The 23,909-nt window shown below is 51.9% G+C and overlaps 38 non-coding genes across 38 annotated transcripts; 28 read left to right on the forward strand and 10 right to left on the reverse strand.

Annotated features, from left to right (window-relative positions):
• The first annotated feature begins 84 nt into the window (after positions 1 to 84).
• On the forward strand, positions 85 to 166 carry Trnas-aga (transfer RNA serine (anticodon AGA)). The gene has a single exon. It is a non-coding gene; the product is annotated as a tRNA-Ser (tRNA).
• A 265-nt stretch (positions 167 to 431) lies between these two features.
• Trnag-ucc (transfer RNA glycine (anticodon UCC)) lies at positions 432 to 503 on the reverse strand. The gene has a single exon. It is a non-coding gene; the product is annotated as a tRNA-Gly (tRNA).
• A 974-nt stretch (positions 504 to 1,477) lies between these two features.
• On the forward strand, positions 1,478 to 1,550 carry Trnam-cau (transfer RNA methionine (anticodon CAU)). Its single transcript has one exon. It is a non-coding gene; the product is annotated as a tRNA-Met (tRNA).
• An 833-nt stretch (positions 1,551 to 2,383) lies between these two features.
• Trnak-uuu (transfer RNA lysine (anticodon UUU)) lies at positions 2,384 to 2,456 on the forward strand. Its single transcript has one exon. It is a non-coding gene; the product is annotated as a tRNA-Lys (tRNA).
• A 140-nt stretch (positions 2,457 to 2,596) lies between these two features.
• On the forward strand, positions 2,597 to 2,678 carry Trnas-aga (transfer RNA serine (anticodon AGA)). Its single transcript has one exon. It is a non-coding gene; the product is annotated as a tRNA-Ser (tRNA).
• Positions 2,679 to 2,943: 265 nt separating this feature from the next.
• Positions 2,944 to 3,015, reverse strand: Trnag-ucc (transfer RNA glycine (anticodon UCC)). The gene has a single exon. It is a non-coding gene; the product is annotated as a tRNA-Gly (tRNA).
• Positions 3,016 to 3,989: 974 nt separating this feature from the next.
• Trnam-cau (transfer RNA methionine (anticodon CAU)) lies at positions 3,990 to 4,062 on the forward strand. Its single transcript has one exon. It is a non-coding gene; the product is annotated as a tRNA-Met (tRNA).
• Positions 4,063 to 4,894: 832 nt separating this feature from the next.
• Trnak-uuu (transfer RNA lysine (anticodon UUU)) lies at positions 4,895 to 4,967 on the forward strand. The gene has a single exon. It is a non-coding gene; the product is annotated as a tRNA-Lys (tRNA).
• A 140-nt stretch (positions 4,968 to 5,107) lies between these two features.
• On the forward strand, positions 5,108 to 5,189 carry Trnas-aga (transfer RNA serine (anticodon AGA)). The gene has a single exon. It is a non-coding gene; the product is annotated as a tRNA-Ser (tRNA).
• Positions 5,190 to 5,454: 265 nt separating this feature from the next.
• On the reverse strand, positions 5,455 to 5,526 carry Trnag-ucc (transfer RNA glycine (anticodon UCC)). Its single transcript has one exon. It is a non-coding gene; the product is annotated as a tRNA-Gly (tRNA).
• Positions 5,527 to 6,500: 974 nt separating this feature from the next.
• Positions 6,501 to 6,573, forward strand: Trnam-cau (transfer RNA methionine (anticodon CAU)). Its single transcript has one exon. It is a non-coding gene; the product is annotated as a tRNA-Met (tRNA).
• Positions 6,574 to 7,405: 832 nt separating this feature from the next.
• Positions 7,406 to 7,478, forward strand: Trnak-uuu (transfer RNA lysine (anticodon UUU)). Its single transcript has one exon. It is a non-coding gene; the product is annotated as a tRNA-Lys (tRNA).
• Positions 7,479 to 7,618: 140 nt separating this feature from the next.
• On the forward strand, positions 7,619 to 7,700 carry Trnas-aga (transfer RNA serine (anticodon AGA)). The gene has a single exon. It is a non-coding gene; the product is annotated as a tRNA-Ser (tRNA).
• Positions 7,701 to 7,965: 265 nt separating this feature from the next.
• Trnag-ucc (transfer RNA glycine (anticodon UCC)) lies at positions 7,966 to 8,037 on the reverse strand. Its single transcript has one exon. It is a non-coding gene; the product is annotated as a tRNA-Gly (tRNA).
• Positions 8,038 to 9,011: 974 nt separating this feature from the next.
• Positions 9,012 to 9,084, forward strand: Trnam-cau (transfer RNA methionine (anticodon CAU)). The gene has a single exon. It is a non-coding gene; the product is annotated as a tRNA-Met (tRNA).
• An 832-nt stretch (positions 9,085 to 9,916) lies between these two features.
• On the forward strand, positions 9,917 to 9,989 carry Trnak-uuu (transfer RNA lysine (anticodon UUU)). The gene has a single exon. It is a non-coding gene; the product is annotated as a tRNA-Lys (tRNA).
• Positions 9,990 to 10,129: 140 nt separating this feature from the next.
• Trnas-aga (transfer RNA serine (anticodon AGA)) lies at positions 10,130 to 10,211 on the forward strand. The gene has a single exon. It is a non-coding gene; the product is annotated as a tRNA-Ser (tRNA).
• A 265-nt stretch (positions 10,212 to 10,476) lies between these two features.
• Trnag-ucc (transfer RNA glycine (anticodon UCC)) lies at positions 10,477 to 10,548 on the reverse strand. Its single transcript has one exon. It is a non-coding gene; the product is annotated as a tRNA-Gly (tRNA).
• A 974-nt stretch (positions 10,549 to 11,522) lies between these two features.
• Positions 11,523 to 11,595, forward strand: Trnam-cau (transfer RNA methionine (anticodon CAU)). Its single transcript has one exon. It is a non-coding gene; the product is annotated as a tRNA-Met (tRNA).
• An 832-nt stretch (positions 11,596 to 12,427) lies between these two features.
• On the forward strand, positions 12,428 to 12,500 carry Trnak-uuu (transfer RNA lysine (anticodon UUU)). The gene has a single exon. It is a non-coding gene; the product is annotated as a tRNA-Lys (tRNA).
• Positions 12,501 to 12,640: 140 nt separating this feature from the next.
• Positions 12,641 to 12,722, forward strand: Trnas-aga (transfer RNA serine (anticodon AGA)). The gene has a single exon. It is a non-coding gene; the product is annotated as a tRNA-Ser (tRNA).
• A 265-nt stretch (positions 12,723 to 12,987) lies between these two features.
• Positions 12,988 to 13,059, reverse strand: Trnag-ucc (transfer RNA glycine (anticodon UCC)). The gene has a single exon. It is a non-coding gene; the product is annotated as a tRNA-Gly (tRNA).
• Positions 13,060 to 14,033: 974 nt separating this feature from the next.
• Trnam-cau (transfer RNA methionine (anticodon CAU)) lies at positions 14,034 to 14,106 on the forward strand. Its single transcript has one exon. It is a non-coding gene; the product is annotated as a tRNA-Met (tRNA).
• An 832-nt stretch (positions 14,107 to 14,938) lies between these two features.
• On the forward strand, positions 14,939 to 15,011 carry Trnak-uuu (transfer RNA lysine (anticodon UUU)). The gene has a single exon. It is a non-coding gene; the product is annotated as a tRNA-Lys (tRNA).
• Positions 15,012 to 15,151: 140 nt separating this feature from the next.
• On the forward strand, positions 15,152 to 15,233 carry Trnas-aga (transfer RNA serine (anticodon AGA)). Its single transcript has one exon. It is a non-coding gene; the product is annotated as a tRNA-Ser (tRNA).
• Positions 15,234 to 15,498: 265 nt separating this feature from the next.
• Positions 15,499 to 15,570, reverse strand: Trnag-ucc (transfer RNA glycine (anticodon UCC)). Its single transcript has one exon. It is a non-coding gene; the product is annotated as a tRNA-Gly (tRNA).
• Positions 15,571 to 16,544: 974 nt separating this feature from the next.
• Trnam-cau (transfer RNA methionine (anticodon CAU)) lies at positions 16,545 to 16,617 on the forward strand. The gene has a single exon. It is a non-coding gene; the product is annotated as a tRNA-Met (tRNA).
• Positions 16,618 to 17,449: 832 nt separating this feature from the next.
• Positions 17,450 to 17,522, forward strand: Trnak-uuu (transfer RNA lysine (anticodon UUU)). Its single transcript has one exon. It is a non-coding gene; the product is annotated as a tRNA-Lys (tRNA).
• Positions 17,523 to 17,662: 140 nt separating this feature from the next.
• Positions 17,663 to 17,744, forward strand: Trnas-aga (transfer RNA serine (anticodon AGA)). The gene has a single exon. It is a non-coding gene; the product is annotated as a tRNA-Ser (tRNA).
• Positions 17,745 to 18,009: 265 nt separating this feature from the next.
• Positions 18,010 to 18,081, reverse strand: Trnag-ucc (transfer RNA glycine (anticodon UCC)). Its single transcript has one exon. It is a non-coding gene; the product is annotated as a tRNA-Gly (tRNA).
• Positions 18,082 to 19,055: 974 nt separating this feature from the next.
• Positions 19,056 to 19,128, forward strand: Trnam-cau (transfer RNA methionine (anticodon CAU)). Its single transcript has one exon. It is a non-coding gene; the product is annotated as a tRNA-Met (tRNA).
• Positions 19,129 to 19,959: 831 nt separating this feature from the next.
• Trnak-uuu (transfer RNA lysine (anticodon UUU)) lies at positions 19,960 to 20,032 on the forward strand. Its single transcript has one exon. It is a non-coding gene; the product is annotated as a tRNA-Lys (tRNA).
• A 140-nt stretch (positions 20,033 to 20,172) lies between these two features.
• Positions 20,173 to 20,254, forward strand: Trnas-aga (transfer RNA serine (anticodon AGA)). The gene has a single exon. It is a non-coding gene; the product is annotated as a tRNA-Ser (tRNA).
• Positions 20,255 to 20,519: 265 nt separating this feature from the next.
• On the reverse strand, positions 20,520 to 20,591 carry Trnag-ucc (transfer RNA glycine (anticodon UCC)). Its single transcript has one exon. It is a non-coding gene; the product is annotated as a tRNA-Gly (tRNA).
• Positions 20,592 to 21,565: 974 nt separating this feature from the next.
• Positions 21,566 to 21,638, forward strand: Trnam-cau (transfer RNA methionine (anticodon CAU)). Its single transcript has one exon. It is a non-coding gene; the product is annotated as a tRNA-Met (tRNA).
• An 831-nt stretch (positions 21,639 to 22,469) lies between these two features.
• Trnak-uuu (transfer RNA lysine (anticodon UUU)) lies at positions 22,470 to 22,542 on the forward strand. The gene has a single exon. It is a non-coding gene; the product is annotated as a tRNA-Lys (tRNA).
• Positions 22,543 to 22,682: 140 nt separating this feature from the next.
• Trnas-aga (transfer RNA serine (anticodon AGA)) lies at positions 22,683 to 22,764 on the forward strand. Its single transcript has one exon. It is a non-coding gene; the product is annotated as a tRNA-Ser (tRNA).
• Positions 22,765 to 23,029: 265 nt separating this feature from the next.
• Positions 23,030 to 23,101, reverse strand: Trnag-ucc (transfer RNA glycine (anticodon UCC)). The gene has a single exon. It is a non-coding gene; the product is annotated as a tRNA-Gly (tRNA).
• Positions 23,102 to 23,909: the final 808 nt, after the last annotated feature.

Genomic DNA, 23,909 nt, shown 5'->3' on the forward strand with positions numbered 1-23,909 from the left:
ATCAGTGCACGGAGTTCGTTTCCTGTCAAAATTCTGCGCAGACGGGTTTGATTTTTCACGATTCGAGGGACTCTTCAGTTACGAGCAGTCGTGGCCGAGTGGTTAAGGCGTCTGACTAGAAATCAGATTCCCTCTGGGAGCGTAGGTTCGAGTCCTACCGACTGCGTCCGTTTTTTCTTTTTTTGTTTAAGAAGAAGGAGCAGAAAATTTCGCAGTTTGCCTGTCGTTTTGGTACCTCGCCTCTCACAGCCGTTTATAGTGCCTGTCCTTTTGATAAGGGCGAATTCCAAGCGTCAGCTTTCGCGTCAGCCGAGCAAAGTCGGGGCAAGTCGGGACATACTACAGGATGGTCTGCGTGGAGTAACGACGACAAAAACGTTAATTTAACAGCACGCGGCTCACATACTATATACGAAAAAACTAGCGTTACTTGCGGTGGCCGGGAATCGAACCCGGATCAACTGCTTGGAAGGCAACTATGCTCACCATTACACCACCACCGCACAGCCGCTCCTCGCGACGCCGCGCTGTGTCGGCTTCCCGCCCGCCAGCAGCGGCCCACGGTGATAGTAGCTGTAGGCGCTTTACGAGCTAGGAGGGTGCATCCACACGCATTCGGGTAGCGCCTCCACGCACGCTGCGTCTTTGGGCGAGACTAGTCGCCGCAGCCGCAAGGTTACTCACACGATAGTGATGAGTGGTCGTTTTAAGGCAGTGTAGTGGAGGACTCCGCGTGTGTAGCACTTTTTTCGGTTTCATCCGACGTCGCTGGGTGGCAATCCCACTTTCCCTGCAGAAAACTGCTCGGGAAGCACGGGCAGCTTGTCGAGCATCGGTGGTTCAGTGGCATGTGCCTCAGTAGTGCAGTAAGCAGCGCGTAAGTCTCATAATCTTAAGGTTTGCCGGCACGATAACTCAGCGTGTTCGGTCTGACAGTTATCTGCCCTCTGTAATAAAAGACTGAGTCAACGATGAACTTGAACGGGCGTCATCGGACGTCCGCCCCCAACAAATGCAACGAACGAAATGAGAAGAAAAAAAAAGTGGTAGAATGCTCGCTTAGCACGCGGGCGGCCCGGGTTCGATTCCCGGCCGATGTATCGTTCTGCTGTTATCGCTATAATGCTGCCGCACCGATTCCTCGCTTGAGCTCCGTCAGCCTCAGGAATGTATAGCAGGATTCGCTGTGAGAAGAACCAAACACGCAGCACGCAAGAGACCGTACTTGGACGGTCGCGTGCTATTTCTGAGCTGTAACGTCGGCCTGGCCCAACAGGCCGCTGTGTTCAGGCGCCGCAAGGGCGATGGACTGTAACCTCAGGCAGTGCTGCGTTCCGTTGAAAAAGCTGCGGCAGCAGTTTAATCTAGCAAGTCGGGAAAGCACGTGTAGCAACACAACAGATTCTTCAGAGCGCGCAAACTCTCTATCTCTAATATGCGAGACTTACCAAGTTTCCTGGAACGTTGCTCGCAACGTGCCTCGGTAGCGCAGTAGGTAGCGCGTAAGTCTCATAATCTTAAGGTCGTGAGTTCGATCCTCACCCGGGGCATTTAATTTGCTGTACATCACGGCTGAATTAACGGTGTTGCTGTTGCTAGGGAACGAACTTAATTGTCATTCGTTATCCACAAGGAGTCTACGCTCAGCGTCAAAATGTTTATTTCCAATTATGACAACGTACAACTTTGATCTTTCTCTTAACCTGTTATGAGTAAAATAACGAATAGTCAATTTCGAGCTGTGCGCAAATATGCTGGCAAACAGAGAACAGCAGTGAGTCCAGGTTCAGCACGAAATACGAGAGGAAACGGAGTGAACCTCACGTCATAGCGCAAATCCGGTGTGGTCTAGTGGCGCCGGCACGGTAGCTCAGCGCGCTCGGTCAGAGGGTTAGCTGCCCTCTGTAATTAAAAAAAAACTGAGTTAATGGATCAACAACGAACTGGAACGGGTGTCTTTCGACGTCCTCCCAGAGCAGATACAACGAACGAAAACGAACAAAATGAGATTTAAAAAAAAAAAAAAAAAGTGGCTAGGATACCTGGCTTTCACCCAGGAGGCCCGGGTTCGATTCCCGGTACCGGAACGGAAGTTTTTACGCACCCAACGCTCCATGTTTTGGCCTTCCAACGTTCGTTTTTCGCCCTCCTTGCGGAGCTTCAACCGAATGTAATCGGGGAAAACAGGCACATGATGCAATTACTGTCAGCACCGGGGTAAAGGGAGAGGAGGCGCTGGTCAGCTGTTGGGCTGCTACCAGCGTCAGTGGGAAGTCGGTGAAGTCGCCAGTTGCGCCAGAAGCCAGATATTACCGTAGTACGCCTACACACGCGTTCCAGTTATTCACGTTGCTTGCAGCCGCTCCATCCGCAAGAAGCGTGAGCCCGGATAGCTCAGTCGGTAGAGCATTAGGCTTTTAACCTAAGGGTCCAGGGTTCGAGTCCCTGTCCGGGCGAAGATTTTTAACGTTTCCGTAATGGCTCGTCTCGTAGCGATGGTAGCCCTGCCGTAATCAGTGCACGGAGTTCGTTTCCTGTCAAAATTCTGCGCAGACGGGTTTGATTTTTCACGATTCGAGGGACTCTTCAGTTACGAGCAGTCGTGGCCGAGTGGTTAAGGCGTCTGACTAGAAATCAGATTCCCTCTGGGAGCGTAGGTTCGAGTCCTACCGACTGCGTCCGTTTTTTCTTTTTTTGTTTAAGAAGAAGGAGCAGAAAATTTCGCAGTTTGCCTGTCGTTTTGGTACCTCGCCTCTCACAGCCGTTTATAGTGCCTGTCCTTTTGATAAGGGCGAATTCCAAGCGTCAGCTTTCGCGTCAGCCGAGCAAAGTCGGGGCAAGTCGGGACATACTACAGGATGGTCTGCGTGGAGTAACGACGACAAAAACGTTAATTTAACAGCACGCGGCTCACATACTATATACGAAAAAACTAGCGTTACTTGCGGTGGCCGGGAATCGAACCCGGATCAACTGCTTGGAAGGCAACTATGCTCACCATTACACCACCACCGCACAGCCGCTCCTCGCGACGCCGCGCTGTGTCGGCTTCCCGCCCGCCAGCAGCGGCCCACGGTGATAGTAGCTGTAGGCGCTTTACGAGCTAGGAGGGTGCATCCACACGCATTCGGGTAGCGCCTCCACGCACGCTGCGTCTTTGGGCGAGACTAGTCGCCGCAGCCGCAAGGTTACTCACACGATAGTGATGAGTGGTCGTTTTAAGGCAGTGTAGTGGAGGACTCCGCGTGTGTAGCACTTTTTTCGGTTTCATCCGACGTCGCTGGGTGGCAATCCCACTTTCCCTGCAGAAAACTGCTCGGGAAGCACGGGCAGCTTGTCGAGCATCGGTGGTTCAGTGGCATGTGCCTCAGTAGTGCAGTAAGCAGCGCGTAAGTCTCATAATCTTAAGGTTTGCCGGCACGATAACTCAGCGTGTTCGGTCTGACAGTTATCTGCCCTCTGTAATAAAAGACTGAGTCAACGATGAACTTGAACGGGCGTCATCGGACGTCCGCCCCCAACAAATGCAACGAACGAAATGAGAAGAAAAAAAAAGTGGTAGAATGCTCGCTTAGCACGCGGGCGGCCCGGGTTCGATTCCCGGCCGATGTATCGTTCTGCTGTTATCGCTATAATGCTGCCGCACCGATTCCTCGCTTGAGCTCCGTCAGCCTCAGGAATGTATAGCAGGATTCGCTGTGAGAAGAACCAAACACGCAGCACGCAAGAGACCGTACTTGGACGGTCGCGTGCTATTTCTGAGCTGTAACGTCGGCCTGGCCCAACAGGCCGCTGTGTTCAGGCGCCGCAAGGGCGATGGACTGTAACCTCAGGCAGTGCTGCGTTCCGTTGAAAAAGCTGCGGCAGCAGTTTAATCTAGCAAGTCGGGAAAGCACGTGTAGCAACACAACAGATTCTTCAGAGCGCGCAAACTCTCTATCTCTAATATGCGAGACTTACCAAGTTTCCTGGAACGTTGCTCGCAACGTGCCTCGGTAGCGCAGTAGGTAGCGCGTAAGTCTCATAATCTTAAGGTCGTGAGTTCGATCCTCACCCGGGGCATTTAATTTGCTGTACATCACGGCTGAATTAACGGTGTTGCTGTTGCTAGGGAACGAACTTAATTGTCATTCGTTATCCACAAGGAGTCTACGCTCAGCGTCAAAATGTTTATTTCCAATTATGACAACGTACAACTTTGATCTTTCTCTTAACCTGTTATGAGTAAAATAACGAATAGTCAATTTCGAGCTGTGCGCAAATATGCTGGCAAACAGAGAACAGCAGTGAGTCCAGGTTCAGCACGAAATACGAGAGGAAACGGAGTGAACCTCACGTCATAGCGCAAATCCGGTGTGGTCTAGTGGCGCCGGCACGGTAGCTCAGCGCGCTCGGTCAGAGGGTTAGCTGCCCTCTGTAATTAAAAAAAAACTGAGTTAATGGATCAACAACGAACTGGAACGGGTGTCTTTCGACGTCCTCCCAGAGCAGATACAACGAACGAAAACGAACAAAATGAGATTTAAAAAAAAAAAAAAAAGTGGCTAGGATACCTGGCTTTCACCCAGGAGGCCCGGGTTCGATTCCCGGTACCGGAACGGAAGTTTTTACGCACCCAACGCTCCATGTTTTGGCCTTCCAACGTTCGTTTTTCGCCCTCCTTGCGGAGCTTCAACCGAATGTAATCGGGGAAAACAGGCACATGATGCAATTACTGTCAGCACCGGGGTAAAGGGAGAGGAGGCGCTGGTCAGCTGTTGGGCTGCTACCAGCGTCAGTGGGAAGTCGGTGAAGTCGCCAGTTGCGCCAGAAGCCAGATATTACCGTAGTACGCCTACACACGCGTTCCAGTTATTCACGTTGCTTGCAGCCGCTCCATCCGCAAGAAGCGTGAGCCCGGATAGCTCAGTCGGTAGAGCATTAGGCTTTTAACCTAAGGGTCCAGGGTTCGAGTCCCTGTCCGGGCGAAGATTTTTAACGTTTCCGTAATGGCTCGTCTCGTAGCGATGGTAGCCCTGCCGTAATCAGTGCACGGAGTTCGTTTCCTGTCAAAATTCTGCGCAGACGGGTTTGATTTTTCACGATTCGAGGGACTCTTCAGTTACGAGCAGTCGTGGCCGAGTGGTTAAGGCGTCTGACTAGAAATCAGATTCCCTCTGGGAGCGTAGGTTCGAGTCCTACCGACTGCGTCGGTTTTTTCTTTTTTTGTTTAAGAAGAAGGAGCAGAAAATTTCGCAGTTTGCCTGTCGTTTTGGTACCTCGCCTCTCACAGCCGTTTATAGTGCCTGTCCTTTTGATAAGGGCGAATTCCAAGCGTCAGCTTTCGCGTCAGCCGAGCAAAGTCGGGACAAGTCGGGACATACTACAGGATGGTCTGCGTGGAGTAACGACGACAAAAACGTTAATTTAACAGCACGCGGCTCACATACTATATACGAAAAAACTAGCGTTACTTGCGGTGGCCGGGAATCGAACCCGGATCAACTGCTTGGAAGGCAACTATGCTCACCATTACACCACCACCGCACAGCCGCTCCTCGCGACGCCGCGCTGTGTCGGCTTCCCGCCCGCCAGCAGCGGCCCACGGTGATAGTAGCTGTAGGCGCTTTACGAGCTAGGAGGGTGCATCCACACGCATTCGGGTAACGCCTCCACGCACGCTGCGTCTTTGGGCGAGACTAGTCGCCGCAGCCGCAAGGTTACTCACACGATAGTGATGAGTGGTCGTTTTAAGGCAGTGTAGTGGAGGACTCCGCGTGTGTAGCACTTTTTTCGGTTTCATCCGACGTCGCTGGGTGGCAATCCCACTTTCCCTGCAGAAAACTGCTCGGGAAGCACGGGCAGCTTGTCGAGCATCGGTGGTTCAGTGGCATGTGCCTCAGTAGTGCAGTAAGCAGCGCGTAAGTCTCATAATCTTAAGGTTTGCCGGCACGATAACTCAGCGTGTTCGGTCTGACAGTTATCTGCCCTCTGTAATAAAAGACTGAGTCAACGATGAACTTGAACGGGCGTCATCGGACGTCCGCCCCCAACAAATGCAACGAACGAAATGAGAAGAAAAAAAAAGTGGTAGAATGCTCGCTTAGCACGCGGGCGGCCCGGGTTCGATTCCCGGCCGATGTATCGTTCTGCTGTTATCGCTATAATGCTGCCGCACCGATTCCTCGCTTGAGCTCCGTCAGCCTCAGGAATGTATAGCAGGATTCGCTGTGAGAAGAACCAAACACGCAGCACGCAAGAGACCGTACTTGGACGGTCGCGTGCTATTTCTGAGCTGTAACGTCGGCCTGGCCCAACAGGCCGCTGTGTTCAGGCGCCGCAAGGGCGATGGACTGTAACCTCAGGCAGTGCTGCGTTCCGTTGAAAAAGCTGCGGCAGCAGTTTAATCTAGCAAGTCGGGAAAGCACGTGTAGCAACACAACAGATTCTTCAGAGCGCGCAAACTCTCTATCTCTAATATGCGAGACTTACCAAGTTTCCTGGAACGTTGCTCGCAACGTGCCTCGGTAGCGCAGTAGGTAGCGCGTAAGTCTCATAATCTTAAGGTCGTGAGTTCGATCCTCACCCGGGGCATTTAATTTGCTGTACATCACGGCTGAATTAACGGTGTTGCTGTTGCTAGGGAACGAACTTAATTGTCATTCGTTATCCACAAGGAGTCTACGCTCAGCGTCAAAATGTTTATTTCCAATTATGACAACGTACAACTTTGATCTTTCTCTTAACCTGTTATGAGTAAAATAACGAATAGTCAATTTCGAGCTGTGCGCAAATATGCTGGCAAACAGAGAACAGCAGTGAGTCCAGGTTCAGCACGAAATACGAGAGGAAACGGAGTGAACCTCACGTCATAGCGCAAATCCGGTGTGGTCTAGTGGCGCCGGCACGGTAGCTCAGCGCGCTCGGTCAGAGGGTTAGCTGCCCTCTGTAATTAAAAAAAAACTGAGTTAATGGATCAACAACGAACTGGAACGGGTGTCTTTCGACGTCCTCCCAGAGCAGATACAACGAACGAAAACGAACAAAATGAGATTTAAAAAAAAAAAAAAAAGTGGCTAGGATACCTGGCTTTCACCCAGGAGGCCCGGGTTCGATTCCCGGTACCGGAACGGAAGTTTTTACGCACCCAACGCTCCATGTTTTGGCCTTCCAACGTTCGTTTTTCGCCCTCCTTGCGGAGCTTCAACCGAATGTAATCGGGGAAAACAGGCACATGATGCAATTACTGTCAGCACCGGGGTAAAGGGAGAGGAGGCGCTGGTCAGCTGTTGGGCTGCTACCAGCGTCAGTGGGAAGTCGGTGAAGTCGCCAGTTGCGCCAGAAGCCAGATATTACCGTAGTACGCCTACACACGCGTTCCAGTTATTCACGTTGCTTGCAGCCGCTCCATCCGCAAGAAGCGTGAGCCCGGATAGCTCAGTCGGTAGAGCATTAGGCTTTTAACCTAAGGGTCCAGGGTTCGAGTCCCTGTCCGGGCGAAGATTTTTAACGTTTCCGTAATGGCTCGTCTCGTAGCGATGGTAGCCCTGCCGTAATCAGTGCACGGAGTTCGTTTCCTGTCAAAATTCTGCGCAGACGGGTTTGATTTTTCACGATTCGAGGGACTCTTCAGTTACGAGCAGTCGTGGCCGAGTGGTTAAGGCGTCTGACTAGAAATCAGATTCCCTCTGGGAGCGTAGGTTCGAGTCCTACCGACTGCGTCCGTTTTTTCTTTTTTTGTTTAAGAAGAAGGAGCAGAAAGTTTCGCAGTTTGCCTGTCGTTTTGGTACCTCGCCTCTCACAGCCGTTTATAGTGCCTGTCCTTTTGATAAGGGCGAATTCCAAGCGTCAGCTTTCGCGTCAGCCGAGCAAAGTCGGGACAAGTCGGGACATACTACAGGATGGTCTGCGTGGAGTAACGACGACAAAAACGTTAATTTAACAGCACGCGGCTCACATACTATATACGAAAAAACTAGCGTTACTTGCGGTGGCCGGGAATCGAACCCGGATCAACTGCTTGGAAGGCAACTATGCTCACCATTACACCACCACCGCACAGCCGCTCCTCGCGACGCCGCGCTGTGTCGGCTTCCCGCCCGCCAGCAGCGGCCCACGGTGATAGTAGCTGTAGGCGCTTTACGAGCTAGGAGGGTGCATCCACACGCATTCGGGTAGCGCCTCCACGCACGCTGCGTCTTTGGGCGAGACTAGTCGCCGCAGCCGCAAGGTTACTCACACGATAGTGATGAGTGGTCGTTTTAAGGCAGTGTAGTGGAGGACTCCGCGTGTGTAGCACTTTTTTCGGTTTCATCCGACGTCGCTGGGTGGCAATCCCACTTTCCCTGCAGAAAACTGCTCGGGAAGCACGGGCAGCTTGTCGAGCATCGGTGGTTCAGTGGCATGTGCCTCAGTAGTGCAGTAAGCAGCGCGTAAGTCTCATAATCTTAAGGTTTGCCGGCACGATAACTCAGCGTGTTCGGTCTGACAGTTATCTGCCCTCTGTAATAAAAGACTGAGTCAACGATGAACTTGAACGGGCGTCATCGGACGTCCGCCCCCAACAAATGCAACGAACGAAATGAGAAGAAAAAAAAAGTGGTAGAATGCTCGCTTAGCACGCGGGCGGCCCGGGTTCGATTCCCGGCCGATGTATCGTTCTGCTGTTATCGCTATAATGCTGCCGCACCGATTCCTCGCTTGAGCTCCGTCAGCCTCAGGAATGTATAGCAGGATTCGCTGTGAGAAGAACCAAACACGCAGCACGCAAGAGACCGTACTTGGACGGTCGCGTGCTATTTCTGAGCTGTAACGTCGGCCTGGCCCAACAGGCCGCTGTGTTCAGGCGCCGCAAGGGCGATGGACTGTAACCTCAGGCAGTGCTGCGTTCCGTTGAAAAAGCTGCGGCAGCAGTTTAATCTAGCAAGTCGGGAAAGCACGTGTAGCAACACAACAGATTCTTCAGAGCGCGCAAACTCTCTATCTCTAATATGCGAGACTTACCAAGTTTCCTGGAACGTTGCTCGCAACGTGCCTCGGTAGCGCAGTAGGTAGCGCGTAAGTCTCATAATCTTAAGGTCGTGAGTTCGATCCTCACCCGGGGCATTTAATTTGCTGTACATCACGGCTGAATTAACGGTGTTGCTGTTGCTAGGGAACGAACTTAATTGTCATTCGTTATCCACAAGGAGTCTACGCTCAGCGTCAAAATGTTTATTTCCAATTATGACAACGTACAACTTTGATCTTTCTCTTAACCTGTTATGAGTAAAATAACGAATAGTCAATTTCGAGCTGTGCGCAAATATGCTGGCAAACAGAGAACAGCAGTGAGTCCAGGTTCAGCACGAAATACGAGAGGAAACGGAGTGAACCTCACGTCATAGCGCAAATCCGGTGTGGTCTAGTGGCGCCGGCACGGTAGCTCAGCGCGCTCGGTCAGAGGGTTAGCTGCCCTCTGTAATTAAAAAAAAACTGAGTTAATGGATCAACAACGAACTGGAACGGGTGTCTTTCGACGTCCTCCCAGAGCAGATACAACGAACGAAAACGAACAAAATGAGATTTAAAAAAAAAAAAAAAAGTGGCTAGGATACCTGGCTTTCACCCAGGAGGCCCGGGTTCGATTCCCGGTACCGGAACGGAAGTTTTTACGCACCCAACGCTCCATGTTTTGGCCTTCCAACGTTCGTTTTTCGCCCTCCTTGCGGAGCTTCAACCGAATGTAATCGGGGAAAACAGGCACATGATGCAATTACTGTCAGCACCGGGGTAAAGGGAGAGGAGGCGCTGGTCAGCTGTTGGGCTGCTACCAGCGTCAGTGGGAAGTCGGTGAAGTCGCCAGTTGCGCCAGAAGCCAGATATTACCGTAGTACGCCTACACACGCGTTCCAGTTATTCACGTTGCTTGCAGCCGCTCCATCCGCAAGAAGCGTGAGCCCGGATAGCTCAGTCGGTAGAGCATTAGGCTTTTAACCTAAGGGTCCAGGGTTCGAGTCCCTGTCCGGGCGAAGATTTTTAACGTTTCCGTAATGGCTCGTCTCGTAGCGATGGTAGCCCTGCCGTAATCAGTGCACGGAGTTCGTTTCCTGTCAAAATTCTGCGCAGACGGGTTTGATTTTTCACGATTCGAGGGACTCTTCAGTTACGAGCAGTCGTGGCCGAGTGGTTAAGGCGTCTGACTAGAAATCAGATTCCCTCTGGGAGCGTAGGTTCGAGTCCTACCGACTGCGTCCGTTTTTTCTTTTTTTGTTTAAGAAGAAGGAGCAGAAAATTTCGCAGTTTGCCTGTCGTTTTGGTACCTCGCCTCTCACAGCCGTTTATAGTGCCTGTCCTTTTGATAAGGGCGAATTCCAAGCGTCAGCTTTCGCGTCAGCCGAGCAAAGTCGGGACAAGTCGGGACATACTACAGGATGGTCTGCGTGGAGTAACGACGACAAAAACGTTAATTTAACAGCACGCGGCTCACATACTATATACGAAAAAACTAGCGTTACTTGCGGTGGCCGGGAATCGAACCCGGATCAACTGCTTGGAAGGCAACTATGCTCACCATTACACCACCACCGCACAGCCGCTCCTCGCGACGCCGCGCTGTGTCGGCTTCCCGCCCGCCAGCAGCGGCCCACGGTGATAGTAGCTGTAGGCGCTTTACGAGCTAGGAGGGTGCATCCACACGCATTCGGGTAGCGCCTCCACGCACGCTGCGTCTTTGGGCGAGACTAGTCGCCGCAGCCGCAAGGTTACTCACACGATAGTGATGAGTGGTCGTTTTAAGGCAGTGTAGTGGAGGACTCCGCGTGTGTAGCACTTTTTTCGGTTTCATCCGACGTCGCTGGGTGGCAATCCCACTTTCCCTGCAGAAAACTGCTCGGGAAGCACGGGCAGCTTGTCGAGCATCGGTGGTTCAGTGGCATGTGCCTCAGTAGTGCAGTAAGCAGCGCGTAAGTCTCATAATCTTAAGGTTTGCCGGCACGATAACTCAGCGTGTTCGGTCTGACAGTTATCTGCCCTCTGTAATAAAAGACTGAGTCAACGATGAACTTGAACGGGCGTCATCGGACGTCCGCCCCCAACAAATGCAACGAACGAAATGAGAAGAAAAAAAAAGTGGTAGAATGCTCGCTTAGCACGCGGGCGGCCCGGGTTCGATTCCCGGCCGATGTATCGTTCTGCTGTTATCGCTATAATGCTGCCGCACCGATTCCTCGCTTGAGCTCCGTCAGCCTCAGGAATGTATAGCAGGATTCGCTGTGAGAAGAACCAAACACGCAGCACGCAAGAGACCGTACTTGGACGGTCGCGTGCTATTTCTGAGCTGTAACGTCGGCCTGGCCCAACAGGCCGCTGTGTTCAGGCGCCGCAAGGGCGATGGACTGTAACCTCAGGCAGTGCTGCGTTCCGTTGAAAAAGCTGCGGCAGCAGTTTAATCTAGCAAGTCGGGAAAGCACGTGTAGCAACACAACAGATTCTTCAGAGCGCGCAAACTCTCTATCTCTAATATGCGAGACTTACCAAGTTTCCTGGAACGTTGCTCGCAACGTGCCTCGGTAGCGCAGTAGGTAGCGCGTAAGTCTCATAATCTTAAGGTCGTGAGTTCGATCCTCACCCGGGGCATTTAATTTGCTGTACATCACGGCTGAATTAACGGTGTTGCTGTTGCTAGGGAACGAACTTAATTGTCATTCGTTATCCACAAGGAGTCTACGCTCAGCGTCAAAATGTTTATTTCCAATTATGACAACGTACAACTTTGATCTTTCTCTTAACCTGTTATGAGTAAAATAACGAATAGTCAATTTCGAGCTGTGCGCAAATATGCTGGCAAACAGAGAACAGCAGTGAGTCCAGGTTCAGCACGAAATACGAGAGGAAACGGAGTGAACCTCACGTCATAGCGCAAATCCGGTGTGGTCTAGTGGCGCCGGCACGGTAGCTCAGCGCGCTCGGTCAGAGGGTTAGCTGCCCTCTGTAATTAAAAAAAAACTGAGTTAATGGATCAACAACGAACTGGAACGGGTGTCTTTCGACGTCCTCCCAGAGCAGATACAACGAACGAAAACGAACAAAATGAGATTTAAAAAAAAAAAAAAAAGTGGCTAGGATACCTGGCTTTCACCCAGGAGGCCCGGGTTCGATTCCCGGTACCGGAACGGAAGTTTTTACGCACCCAACGCTCCATGTTTTGGCCTTCCAACGTTCGTTTTTCGCCCTCCTTGCGGAGCTTCAACCGAATGTAATCGGGGAAAACAGGCACATGATGCAATTACTGTCAGCACCGGGGTAAAGGGAGAGGAGGCGCTGGTCAGCTGTTGGGCTGCTACCAGCGTCAGTGGGAAGTCGGTGAAGTCGCCAGTTGCGCCAGAAGCCAGATATTACCGTAGTACGCCTACACACGCGTTCCAGTTATTCACGTTGCTTGCAGCCGCTCCATCCGCAAGAAGCGTGAGCCCGGATAGCTCAGTCGGTAGAGCATTAGGCTTTTAACCTAAGGGTCCAGGGTTCGAGTCCCTGTCCGGGCGAAGATTTTTAACGTTTCCGTAATGGCTCGTCTCGTAGCGATGGTAGCCCTGCCGTAATCAGTGCACGGAGTTCGTTTCCTGTCAAAATTCTGCGCAGACGGGTTTGATTTTTCACGATTCGAGGGACTCTTCAGTTACGAGCAGTCGTGGCCGAGTGGTTAAGGCGTCTGACTAGAAATCAGATTCCCTCTGGGAGCGTAGGTTCGAGTCCTACCGACTGCGTCCGTTTTTTCTTTTTTTGTTTAAGAAGAAGGAGCAGAAAATTTCGCAGTTTGCCTGTCGTTTTGGTACCTCGCCTCTCACAGCCGTTTATAGTGCCTGTCCTTTTGATAAGGGCGAATTCCAAGCGTCAGCTTTCGCGTCAGCCGAGCAAAGTCGGGACAAGTCGGGACATACTACAGGATGGTCTGCGTGGAGTAACGACGACAAAAACGTTAATTTAACAGCACGCGGCTCACATACTATATACGAAAAAACTAGCGTTACTTGCGGTGGCCGGGAATCGAACCCGGATCAACTGCTTGGAAGGCAACTATGCTCACCATTACACCACCACCGCACAGCCGCTCCTCGCGACGCCGCGCTGTGTCGGCTTCCCGCCCGCCAGCAGCGGCCCACGGTGATAGTAGCTGTAGGCGCTTTACGAGCTAGGAGGGTGCATCCACACGCATTCGGGTAGCGCCTCCACGCACGCTGCGTCTTTGGGCGAGACTAGTCGCCGCAGCCGCAAGGTTACTCACACGATAGTGATGAGTGGTCGTTTTAAGGCAGTGTAGTGGAGGACTCCGCGTGTGTAGCACTTTTTTCGGTTTCATCCGACGTCGCTGGGTGGCAATCCCACTTTCCCTGCAGAAAACTGCTCGGGAAGCACGGGCAGCTTGTCGAGCATCGGTGGTTCAGTGGCATGTGCCTCAGTAGTGCAGTAAGCAGCGCGTAAGTCTCATAATCTTAAGGTTTGCCGGCACGATAACTCAGCGTGTTCGGTCTGACAGTTATCTGCCCTCTGTAATAAAAGACTGAGTCAACGATGAACTTGAACGGGCGTCATCGGACGTCCGCCCCCAACAAATGCAACGAACGAAATGAGAAGAAAAAAAAAGTGGTAGAATGCTCGCTTAGCACGCGGGCGGCCCGGGTTCGATTCCCGGCCGATGTATCGTTCTGCTGTTATCGCTATAATGCTGCCGCACCGATTCCTCGCTTGAGCTCCGTCAGCCTCAGGAATGTATAGCAGGATTCGCTGTGAGAAGAACCAAACACGCAGCACGCAAGAGACCGTACTTGGACGGTCGCGTGCTATTTCTGAGCTGTAACGTCGGCCTGGCCCAACAGGCCGCTGTGTTCAGGCGCCGCAAGGGCGATGGACTGTAACCTCAGGCAGTGCTGCGTTCCGTTGAAAAAGCTGCGGCAGCAGTTTAATCTAGCAAGTCGGGAAAGCACGTGTAGCAACACAACAGATTCTTCAGAGCGCGCAAACTCTCTATCTCTAATATGCGAGACTTACCAAGTTTCCTGGAACGTTGCTCGCAACGTGCCTCGGTAGCGCAGTAGGTAGCGCGTAAGTCTCATAATCTTAAGGTCGTGAGTTCGATCCTCACCCGGGGCATTTAATTTGCTGTACATCACGGCTGAATTAACGGTGTTGCTGTTGCTAGGGAACGAACTTAATTGTCATTCGTTATCCACAAGGAGTCTACGCTCAGCGTCAAAATGTTTATTTCCAATTATGACAACGTACAACTTTGATCTTTCTCTTAACCTGTTATGAGTAAAATAACGAATAGTCAATTTCGAGCTGTGCGCAAATATGCTGGCAAACAGAGAACAGCAGTGAGTCCAGGTTCAGCACGAAATACGAGAGGAAACGGAGTGAACCTCACGTCATAGCGCAAATCCGGTGTGGTCTAGTGGCGCCGGCACGGTAGCTCAGCGCGCTCGGTCAGAGGGTTAGCTGCCCTCTGTAATTAAAAAAAAACTGAGTTAATGGATCAACAACGAACTGGAACGGGTGTCTTTCGACGTCCTCCCAGAGCAGATACAACGAACGAAAACGAACAAAATGAGATTTAAAAAAAAAAAAAAAAGTGGCTAGGATACCTGGCTTTCACCCAGGAGGCCCGGGTTCGATTCCCGGTACCGGAACGGAAGTTTTTACGCACCCAACGCTCCATGTTTTGGCCTTCCAACGTTCGTTTTTCGCCCTCCTTGCGGAGCTTCAACCGAATGTAATCGGGGAAAACAGGCACATGATGCAATTACTGTCAGCACCGGGGTAAAGGGAGAGGAGGCGCTGGTCAGCTGTTGGGCTGCTACCAGCGTCAGTGGGAAGTCGGTGAAGTCGCCAGTTGCGCCAGAAGCCAGATATTACCGTAGTACGCCTACACACGCGTTCCAGTTATTCACGTTGCTTGCAGCCGCTCCATCCGCAAGAAGCGTGAGCCCGGATAGCTCAGTCGGTAGAGCATTAGGCTTTTAACCTAAGGGTCCAGGGTTCGAGTCCCTGTCCGGGCGAAGATTTTTAACGTTTCCGTAATGGCTCGTCTCGTAGCGATGGTAGCCCTGCCGTAATCAGTGCACGGAGTTCGTTTCCTGTCAAAATTCTGCGCAGACGGGTTTGATTTTTCACGATTCGAGGGGCTCTTCAGTTACGAGCAGTCGTGGCCGAGTGGTTAAGGCGTCTGACTAGAAATCAGATTCCCTCTGGGAGCGTAGGTTCGAGTCCTACCGACTGCGTCCGTTTTTTCTTTTTTTGTTTAAGAAGAAGGAGCAGAAAATTTCGCAGTTTGCCTGTCGTTTTGGTACCTCGCCTCTCACAGCCGTTTATAGTGCCTGTCCTTTTGATAAGGGCGAATTCCAAGCGTCAGCTTTCGCGTCAGCCGAGCAAAGTCGGGACAAGTCGGGACATACTACAGGATGGTCTGCGTGGAGTAACGACGACAAAAACGTTAATTTAACAGCACGCGGCTCACATACTATATACGAAAAAACTAGCGTTACTTGCGGTGGCCGGGAATCGAACCCGGATCAACTGCTTGGAAGGCAACTATGCTCACCATTACACCACCACCGCACAGCCGCTCCTCGCGACGCCGCGCTGTGTCGGCTTCCCGCCCGCCAGCAGCGGCCCACGGTGATAGTAGCTGTAGGCGCTTTACGAGCTAGGAGGGTGCATCCACACGCATTCGGGTAGCGCCTCCACGCACGCTGCGTCTTTGGGCGAGACTAGTCGCCGCAGCCGCAAGGTTACTCACACGATAGTGATGAGTGGTCGTTTTAAGGCAGTGTAGTGGAGGACTCCGCGTGTGTAGCACTTTTTTCGGTTTCATCCGACGTCGCTGGGTGGCAATCCCACTTTCCCTGCAGAAAACTGCTCGGGAAGCACGGGCAGCTTGTCGAGCATCGGTGGTTCAGTGGCATGTGCCTCAGTAGTGCAGTAAGCAGCGCGTAAGTCTCATAATCTTAAGGTTTGCCGGCACGATAACTCAGCGTGTTCGGTCTGACAGTTATCTGCCCTCTGTAATAAAAGACTGAGTCAACGATGAACTTGAACGGGCGTCATCGGACGTCCGCCCCCAACAAATGCAACGAACGAAATGAGAAGAAAAAAAAAGTGGTAGAATGCTCGCTTAGCACGCGGGCGGCCCGGGTTCGATTCCCGGCCGATGTATCGTTCTGCTGTTATCGCTATAATGCTGCCGCACCGATTCCTCGCTTGAGCTCCGTCAGCCTCAGGAATGTATAGCAGGATTCGCTGTGAGAAGAACCAAACACGCAGCACGCAAGAGACCGTACTTGGACGGTCGCGTGCTATTTCTGAGCTGTAACGTCGGCCTGGCCCAACAGGCCGCTGTGTTCAGGCGCCGCAAGGGCGATGGACTGTAACCTCAGGCAGTGCTGCGTTCCGTTGAAAAAGCTGCGGCAGCAGTTTAATCTAGCAAGTCGGGAAAGCACGTGTAGCAACACAACAGATTCTTCAGAGCGCGCAAACTCTCTATCTCTAATATGCGAGACTTACCAAGTTTCCTGGAACGTTGCTCGCAACGTGCCTCGGTAGCGCAGTAGGTAGCGCGTAAGTCTCATAATCTTAAGGTCGTGAGTTCGATCCTCACCCGGGGCATTTAATTTGCTGTACATCACGGCTGAATTAACGGTGTTGCTGTTGCTAGGGAACGAACTTAATTGTCATTCGTTATCCACAAGGAGTCTACGCTCAGCGTCAAAATGTTTATTTCCAATTATGACAACGTACAACTTTGATCTTTCTCTTAACCTGTTATGAGTAAAATAACGAATAGTCAATTTCGAGCTGTGCGCAAATATGCTGGCAAACAGAGAACAGCAGTGAGTCCAGGTTCAGCACGAAATACGAGAGGAAACGGAGTGAACCTCACGTCATAGCGCAAATCCGGTGTGGTCTAGTGGCGCCGGCACGGTAGCTCAGCGCGCTCGGTCAGAGGGTTAGCTGCCCTCTGTAATTAAAAAAAAACTGAGTTAATGGATCAACAACGAACTGGAACGGGTGTCTTTCGACGTCCTCCCAGAGCAGATACAACGAACGAAAACGAACAAAATGAGATTTAAAAAAAAAAAAAAAAGTGGCTAGGATACCTGGCTTTCACCCAGGAGGCCCGGGTTCGATTCCCGGTACCGGAACGGAAGTTTTTACGCACCCAACGCTCCATGTTTTGGCCTTCCAACGTTCGTTTTTCGCCCTCCTTGCGGAGCTTCAACCGAATGTAATCGGGGAAAACAGGCACATGATGCAATTACTGTCAGCACCGGGGTAAAGGGAGAGGAGGCGCTGGTCAGCTGTTGGGCTGCTACCAGCGTCAGTGGGAAGTCGGTGAAGTCGCCAGTTGCGCCAGAAGCCAGATATTACCGTAGTACGCCTACACACGCGTTCCAGTTATTCACGTTGCTTGCAGCCGCTCCATCCGCAAGAAGCGTGAGCCCGGATAGCTCAGTCGGTAGAGCATTAGGCTTTTAACCTAAGGGTCCAGGGTTCGAGTCCCTGTCCGGGCGAAGATTTTTAACGTTTCCGTAATGGCTCGTCTCGTAGCGATGGTAGCCCTGCCGTAATCAGTGCACGGAGTTCGTTTCCTGTCAAAATTCTGCGCAGACGGGTTTGATTTTTCACGATTCGAGGGACTCTTCAGTTACGAGCAGTCGTGGCCGAGTGGTTAAGGCGTCTGACTAGAAATCAGATTCCCTCTGGGAGCGTAGGTTCGAGTCCTACCGACTGCGTCCGTTTTTTCTTTTTTTGTTTAAGAAGAAGGAGCAGAAAATTTCGCAGTTTGCCTGTCGTTTTGGTACCTCGCCTCTCACAGCCGTTTATAGTGCCTGTCCTTTTGATAAGGGCGAATTCCAAGCGTCAGCTTTCGCGTCAGCCGAGCAAAGTCGGGACAAGTCGGGACATACTACAGGATGGTCTGCGTGGAGTAACGACGACAAAAACGTTAATTTAACAGCACGCGGCTCACATACTATATACGAAAAAACTAGCGTTACTTGCGGTGGCCGGGAATCGAACCCGGATCAACTGCTTGGAAGGCAACTATGCTCACCATTACACCACCACCGCACAGCCGCTCCTCGCGACGCCGCGCTGTGTCGGCTTCCCGCCCGCCAGCAGCGGCCCACGGTGATAGTAGCTGTAGGCGCTTTACGAGCTAGGAGGGTGCATCCACACGCATTCGGGTAGCGCCTCCACGCACGCTGCGTCTTTGGGCGAGACTAGTCGCCGCAGCCGCAAGGTTACTCACACGATAGTGATGAGTGGTCGTTTTAAGGCAGTGTAGTGGAGGACTCCGCGTGTGTAGCACTTTTTTCGGTTTCATCCGACGTCGCTGGGTGGCAATCCCACTTTCCCTGCAGAAAACTGCTCGGGAAGCACGGGCAGCTTGTCGAGCATCGGTGGTTCAGTGGCATGTGCCTCAGTAGTGCAGTAAGCAGCGCGTAAGTCTCATAATCTTAAGGTTTGCCGGCACGATAACTCAGCGTGTTCGGTCTGACAGTTATCTGCCCTCTGTAATAAAAGACTGAGTCAACGATGAACTTGAACGGGCGTCATCGGACGTCCGCCCCCAACAAATGCAACGAACGAAATGAGAAGAAAAAAAAAGTGGTAGAATGCTCGCTTAGCACGCGGGCGGCCCGGGTTCGATTCCCGGCCGATGTATCGTTCTGCTGTTATCGCTATAATGCTGCCGCACCGATTCCTCGCTTGAGCTCCGTCAGCCTCAGGAATGTATAGCAGGATTCGCTGTGAGAAGAACCAAACACGCAGCACGCAAGAGACCGTACTTGGACGGTCGCGTGCTATTTCTGAGCTGTAACGTCGGCCTGGCCCAACAGGCCGCTGTGTTCAGGCGCCGCAAGGGCGATGGACTGTAACCTCAGGCAGTGCTGCGTTCCGTTGAAAAAGCTGCGGCAGCAGTTTAATCTAGCAAGTCGGGAAAGCACGTGTAGCAACACAACAGATTCTTCAGAGCGCGCAAACTCTCTATCTCTAATATGCGAGACTTACCAAGTTTCCTGGAACGTTGCTCGCAACGTGCCTCGGTAGCGCAGTAGGTAGCGCGTAAGTCTCATAATCTTAAGGTCGTGAGTTCGATCCTCACCCGGGGCATTTAATTTGCTGTACATCACGGCTGAATTAACGGTGTTGCTGTTGCTAGGGAACGAACTTAATTGTCATTCGTTATCCACAAGGAGTCTACGCTCAGCGTCAAAATGTTTATTTCCAATTATGACAACGTACAACTTTGATCTTTCTCTTAACCTGTTATGAGTAAAATAACGAATAGTCAATTTCGAGCTGTGCGCAAATATGCTGGCAAACAGAGAACAGCAGTGAGTCCAGGTTCAGCACGAAATACGAGAGGAAACGGAGTGAACCTCACGTCATAGCGCAAATCCGGTGTGGTCTAGTGGCGCCGGCACGGTAGCTCAGCGCGCTCGGTCAGAGGGTTAGCTGCCCTCTGTAATTAAAAAAAAACTGAGTTAATGGATCAACAACGAACTGGAACGGGTGTCTTTCGACGTCCTCCCAGAGCAGATACAACGAACGAAAACGAACAAAATGAGATTTAAAAAAAAAAAAAAAGTGGCTAGGATACCTGGCTTTCACCCAGGAGGCCCGGGTTCGATTCCCGGTACCGGAACGGAAGTTTTTACGCACCCAACGCTCCATGTTTTGGCCTTCCAACGTTCGTTTTTCGCCCTCCTTGCGGAGCTTCAACCGAATGTAATCGGGGAAAACAGGCACATGATGCAATTACTGTCAGCACCGGGGTAAAGGGAGAGGAGGCGCTGGTCAGCTGTTGGGCTGCTACCAGCGTCAGTGGGAAGTCGGTGAAGTCGCCAGTTGCGCCAGAAGCCAGATATTACCGTAGTACGCCTACACACGCGTTCCAGTTATTCACGTTGCTTGCAGCCGCTCCATCCGCAAGAAGCGTGAGCCCGGATAGCTCAGTCGGTAGAGCATTAGGCTTTTAACCTAAGGGTCCAGGGTTCGAGTCCCTGTCCGGGCGAAGATTTTTAACGTTTCCGTAATGGCTCGTCTCGTAGCGATGGTAGCCCTGCCGTAATCAGTGCACGGAGTTCGTTTCCTGTCAAAATTCTGCGCAGACGGGTTTGATTTTTCACGATTCGAGGGACTCTTCAGTTACGAGCAGTCGTGGCCGAGTGGTTAAGGCGTCTGACTAGAAATCAGATTCCCTCTGGGAGCGTAGGTTCGAGTCCTACCGACTGCGTCGGTTTTTTCTTTTTTTGTTTAAGAAGAAGGAGCAGAAAATTTCGCAGTTTGCCTGTCGTTTTGGTACCTCGCCTCTCACAGCCGTTTATAGTGCCTGTCCTTTTGATAAGGGCGAATTCCAAGCGTCAGCTTTCGCGTCAGCCGAGCAAAGTCGGGACAAGTCGGGACATACTACAGGATGGTCTGCGTGGAGTAACGACGACAAAAACGTTAATTTAACAGCACGCGGCTCACATACTATATACGAAAAAACTAGCGTTACTTGCGGTGGCCGGGAATCGAACCCGGATCAACTGCTTGGAAGGCAACTATGCTCACCATTACACCACCACCGCACAGCCGCTCCTCGCGACGCCGCGCTGTGTCGGCTTCCCGCCCGCCAGCAGCGGCCCACGGTGATAGTAGCTGTAGGCGCTTTACGAGCTAGGAGGGTGCATCCACACGCATTCGGGTAGCGCCTCCACGCACGCTGCGTCTTTGGGCGAGACTAGTCGCCGCAGCCGCAAGGTTACTCACACGATAGTGATGAGTGGTCGTTTTAAGGCAGTGTAGTGGAGGACTCCGCGTGTGTAGCACTTTTTTCGGTTTCATCCGACGTCGCTGGGTGGCAATCCCACTTTCCCTGCAGAAAACTGCTCGGGAAGCACGGGCAGCTTGTCGAGCATCGGTGGTTCAGTGGCATGTGCCTCAGTAGTGCAGTAAGCAGCGCGTAAGTCTCATAATCTTAAGGTTTGCCGGCACGATAACTCAGCGTGTTCGGTCTGACAGTTATCTGCCCTCTGTAATAAAAGACTGAGTCAACGATGAACTTGAACGGGCGTCATCGGACGTCCGCCCCCAACAAATGCAACGAACGAAATGAGAAGAAAAAAAAAGTGGTAGAATGCTCGCTTAGCACGCGGGCGGCCCGGGTTCGATTCCCGGCCGATGTATCGTTCTGCTGTTATCGCTATAATGCTGCCGCACCGATTCCTCGCTTGAGCTCCGTCAGCCTCAGGAATGTATAGCAGGATTCGCTGTGAGAAGAACCAAACACGCAGCACGCAAGAGACCGTACTTGGACGGTCGCGTGCTATTTCTGAGCTGTAACGTCGGCCTGGCCCAACAGGCCGCTGTGTTCAGGCGCCGCAAGGGCGATGGACTGTAACCTCAGGCAGTGCTGCGTTCCGTTGAAAAAGCTGCGGCAGCAGTTTAATCTAGCAAGTCGGGAAAGCACGTGTAGCAACACAACAGATTCTTCAGAGCGCGCAAACTCTCTATCTCTAATATGCGAGACTTACCAAGTTTCCTGGAACGTTGCTCGCAACGTGCCTCGGTAGCGCAGTAGGTAGCGCGTAAGTCTCATAATCTTAAGGTCGTGAGTTCGATCCTCACCCGGGGCATTTAATTTGCTGTACATCACGGCTGAATTAACGGTGTTGCTGTTGCTAGGGAACGAACTTAATTGTCATTCGTTATCCACAAGGAGTCTACGCTCAGCGTCAAAATGTTTATTTCCAATTATGACAACGTACAACTTTGATCTTTCTCTTAACCTGTTATGAGTAAAATAACGAATAGTCAATTTCGAGCTGTGCGCAAATATGCTGGCAAACAGAGAACAGCAGTGAGTCCAGGTTCAGCACGAAATACGAGAGGAAACGGAGTGAACCTCACGTCATAGCGCAAATCCGGTGTGGTCTAGTGGCGCCGGCACGGTAGCTCAGCGCGCTCGGTCAGAGGGTTAGCTGCCCTCTGTAATTAAAAAAAAACTGAGTTAATGGATCAACAACGAACTGGAACGGGTGTCTTTCGACGTCCTCCCAGAGCAGATACAACGAACGAAAACGAACAAAATGAGATTTAAAAAAAAAAAAAAAGTGGCTAGGATACCTGGCTTTCACCCAGGAGGCCCGGGTTCGATTCCCGGTACCGGAACGGAAGTTTTTACGCACCCAACGCTCCATGTTTTGGCCTTCCAACGTTCGTTTTTCGCCCTCCTTGCGGAGCTTCAACCGAATGTAATCGGGGAAAACAGGCACATGATGCAATTACTGTCAGCACCGGGGTAAAGGGAGAGGAGGCGCTGGTCAGCTGTTGGGCTGCTACCAGCGTCAGTGGGAAGTCGGTGAAGTCGCCAGTTGCGCCAGAAGCCAGATATTACCGTAGTACGCCTACACACGCGTTCCAGTTATTCACGTTGCTTGCAGCCGCTCCATCCGCAAGAAGCGTGAGCCCGGATAGCTCAGTCGGTAGAGCATTAGGCTTTTAACCTAAGGGTCCAGGGTTCGAGTCCCTGTCCGGGCGAAGATTTTTAACGTTTCCGTAATGGCTCGTCTCGTAGCGATGGTAGCCCTGCCGTAATCAGTGCACGGAGTTCGTTTCCTGTCAAAATTCTGCGCAGACGGGTTTGATTTTTCACGATTCGAGGGACTCTTCAGTTACGAGCAGTCGTGGCCGAGTGGTTAAGGCGTCTGACTAGAAATCAGATTCCCTCTGGGAGCGTAGGTTCGAGTCCTACCGACTGCGTCGGTTTTTTCTTTTTTTGTTTAAGAAGAAGGAGCAGAAAATTTCGCAGTTTGCCTGTCGTTTTGGTACCTCGCCTCTCACAGCCGTTTATAGTGCCTGTCCTTTTGATAAGGGCGAATTCCAAGCGTCAGCTTTCGCGTCAGCCGAGCAAAGTCGGGACAAGTCGGGACATACTACAGGATGGTCTGCGTGGAGTAACGACGACAAAAACGTTAATTTAACAGCACGCGGCTCACATACTATATACGAAAAAACTAGCGTTACTTGCGGTGGCCGGGAATCGAACCCGGATCAACTGCTTGGAAGGCAACTATGCTCACCATTACACCACCACCGCACAGCCGCTCCTCGCGACGCCGCGCTGTGTCGGCTTCCCGCCCGCCAGCAGCGGCCCACGGTGATAGTAGCTGTAGGCGCTTTACGAGCTAGGAGGGTGCATCCACACGCATTCGGGTAGCGCCTCCACGCACGCTGCGTCTTTGGGCGAGACTAGTCGCCGCAGCCGCAAGGTTACTCACACGATAGTGATGAGTGGTCGTTTTAAGGCAGTGTAGTGGAGGACTCCGCGTGTGTAGCACTTTTTTCGGTTTCATCCGACGTCGCTGGGTGGCAATCCCACTTTCCCTGCAGAAAACTGCTCGGGAAGCACGGGCAGCTTGTCGAGCATCGGTGGTTCAGTGGCATGTGCCTCAGTAGTGCAGTAAGCAGCGCGTAAGTCTCATAATCTTAAGGTTTGCCGGCACGATAACTCAGCGTGTTCGGTCTGACAGTTATCTGCCCTCTGTAATAAAAGACTGAGTCAACGATGAACTTGAACGGGCGTCATCGGACGTCCGCCCCCAACAAATGCAACGAACGAAATGAGAAGAAAAAAAAAGTGGTAGAATGCTCGCTTAGCACGCGGGCGGCCCGGGTTCGATTCCCGGCCGATGTATCGTTCTGCTGTTATCGCTATAATGCTGCCGCACCGATTCCTCGCTTGAGCTCCGTCAGCCTCAGGAATGTATAGCAGGATTCGCTGTGAGAAGAACCAAACACGCAGCACGCAAGAGACCGTACTTGGACGGTCGCGTGCTATTTCTGAGCTGTAACGTCGGCCTGGCCCAACAGGCCGCTGTGTTCAGGCGCCGCAAGGGCGATGGACT

The sequence above is a fragment of the Schistocerca nitens genome, unplaced genomic scaffold, assembly GCF_023898315.1.
Source record: "Schistocerca nitens isolate TAMUIC-IGC-003100 unplaced genomic scaffold, iqSchNite1.1 HiC_scaffold_217, whole genome shotgun sequence".
NCBI lineage: Eukaryota > Metazoa > Arthropoda > Insecta > Orthoptera > Acrididae > Schistocerca > Schistocerca nitens.